A 2,918-nucleotide genomic window follows, 5' to 3' on the forward strand; every position below is an offset into this window, starting at 1 on the left:
AAGAAGCATAGTGAAAAATAGATGATGTACATTTACTTTATCAACCTTAATAAAGCTTTTCCAAATGATAGTTTTTCTTTCCTTCACATAGATTGACCAATGAATGACAATGCCAAACATAACTTTTTCAATTTAATGGATGATTACTCTGGCTATAATCAAATTAAAATATTGAAAAAAGATAAGAAAAAAATAGTTTTTATCAATGAGAAAGAACTATATTATTATAAGGTGATGCCATTCAGTTTGAAAAATATAGTAGCGTCATACTATAGATTGGTTAATAAAGTCTTTAAAAATCAGATCAGCTAGAACATAAAGATATACATGGATTACATGATAGGAAAGAGTAAGAGCCTAGTTAAGCATTTAAAAGACCTAGAGGAAACCTTTAATTCCCTAAAAATGTATAACATTAGGCTTAATCCAAGCAAGTGAGCCTTTAGAATTACGTTAGGGAAGTTCCTTGGCTATATAATTAATAAAAGAGGGATAAAAGTGAATCCAGATAAGGTTCAAGCCATCATAAATGCAAAAGCACCAACCTCAGTGAAGAAAGTGTAAACACTAATCGAAAGAATAGTCATTTTAAACAGGCCTATGTCTAAGTTAACAGAGTGATGCTCACCATTTTTCAAGATTTTCATAAGCATCTCTGACTTTAGGTGAACCCTTCAATGTCAAAAGGCATTTGATAAGCTTAAAGAGTTATTACCCTCTCTACCCATCCTTTCCAATCGAAGGCTTAATGTGACATTGTATTTGTATTTAGCCATTACCGATCAGGCCATCAGCTCAGTTTTGATCCTGAAAGAAGAAAAAAAGTAAAGGCCGATCTATTTTGTAAGTAAGGTACTGATAAGTGGGAGATAAACTATACCAAAATAGAAAAGTTAGCCTACGTAGTCATCACATCGATCAAAAACCTCATACCTATTTTCAAGCTCGCACAATTCATGTATTGACCAACCAACCATTCAAATAGGTCTTATAAAAATCAAAACTATCAGGCAAACTAATAGAGTGGACAGTAAAACTTAATGAATTCAACTTGCATATGCTCTTTAGGTTAGCTTTAAAATCCCAAGTATTGACAGACTTTATCATAGAACTCACGTTGACTTATTCCAACAAACAAATTGAGAAGAACGAGCAAGTTAAAAAAAATGTGAAAACTTTTATCAAAAAATCAGTTACCAGCCAGAACAGTAGGGCTGTCCTCATCCTAATAAGCCTAGAAGGCTTGTGATATCAATATGCCTTTAAATTCAAATTCAAGTCATCCAACAATAAGGTCGAGTATGAGGCATTGATAGCCGGCCTAAGATTGGCAGTCAAGCTAAATTTAAAGCATATAACTATGTATAGTGATTTTTAGTTAGTGGTTAGTCAGATAAACAATGAGTTCAAAGCTAGGGAAGAAGAAATTTGGAACTATTTACACAAAGTACTGGCCTTTGTCATTTTTTTTCACAAAGTCAAGGTGAAAGAAATATCAATGTCAAAAAATTCATTGGTAAACTCCTTGTCTAAACTGGCCTCAAAGATGATAATAAAAAATTTAGGCCAAGTCTTAGTATAAGAATTGGCATAGAAAAGAACTGAAGAGAAACTGGTCAAACAAATTAAGGGAAAAAAACTTGGATGACTCTAATCAAAGTATACCTGACCATAGGAGAACTATCTATAGACAAGGTTTAAGCTAAACCTTTAATGAGAAAGGCATCTCGGTATACTATGATTAATTAAAAGTTATACAAGAGATCTTTCTACCTATCCTACCTGAGATGTGTGCACGATGAAAAAGTAAACTATGTCTTTAGGGAAATTCATGAAGAGATATGTGGAAATCACTTCTGACCTTGGTTATTTGTTTCCAAGATACTTAGGCAAGGGTACTATTGGCCCACCATTAGAAGGGATACGATTGACTTAGTGAAAAGATGTGACAAGTGCCAAAGATTCGATCATATGCTACATTTTTCGTCAACTAAACTCACTCCTATCATCTGCCCTTGGCCTTTCATTCAATAAAGGATAGACATTTTCAGACCATTTACCCCAACCAAAAGACAAAGGAGATTTGTTTTTGTATAAGTAGACTGCTTCATTAAATAGCTTGAAACTGAGGCTTTAGCTACCACAACGGAGACCCAAGTCAAGAAAGTTTTGTGAAAGAACATTGTTTATTGGTTTGGCTACCTTGGTCAATAATAATGGACAATGACAAACAATTTGGAAATTCGAGATTCAAGAAATAGTGTTCCAACCTCTATATTGATTTAAGGTTCACGTTGATTACCCACTTTCAATCTAATAGCCAAGCTAAGGCATCCAATAAGATGATATTAAAGGCCTTAAAAAAAAAGGTTGGATGAGGCCAAAGACAAACAGGTTGACAAGCTCCTTAGAATACTATGGGTTTTGAAAGCAATCATAAAGGTCCCTATAAGAGAAACCTCTTTCAACCTAGAATTTGGAATAAAAGTCATGGTGTCCATTGAGATTAGCCTCTTGAGTTTAAGAGTCAAACCCTGGTTAGAGGAAGGAAATGAAAAGGTTTTGAAGGCTAACCTCAGTTTACTTGAAGAATAAAGTAACATTGCCCTAACCTTAATAGCAACTTATCAACATAGGGTATCTAACTACTACAACAAAAAAGTCTGACATAAAAAAATTAAGAAAAGTGACCTAGTACTTAGAAAGATTAAAGCTTTAAGAGTTGATGACCAAGGTGGCAAGTTAGCCCTGACTTGAAAAGGGCCTTACATGTTTAAAAAGGTAATCCACAACATGACTTATAGATTATAGGACATAAACGATGGTCTTGTCCCGAGGACATGGAATCATAGACAATTTAAAAATGTACTATCAATAGCTTGAACTTAGTTGAGCTTACACTTGTAACCCAAAACTCA

This window comes from Durio zibethinus, chromosome 20, assembly GCF_047325235.1.
Source record: "Durio zibethinus cultivar Kanyao isolate XHJ-2024 chromosome 20, ASM4732523v1, whole genome shotgun sequence".
Taxonomy (NCBI): Eukaryota; Viridiplantae; Streptophyta; class Magnoliopsida; order Malvales; family Malvaceae; genus Durio; species Durio zibethinus.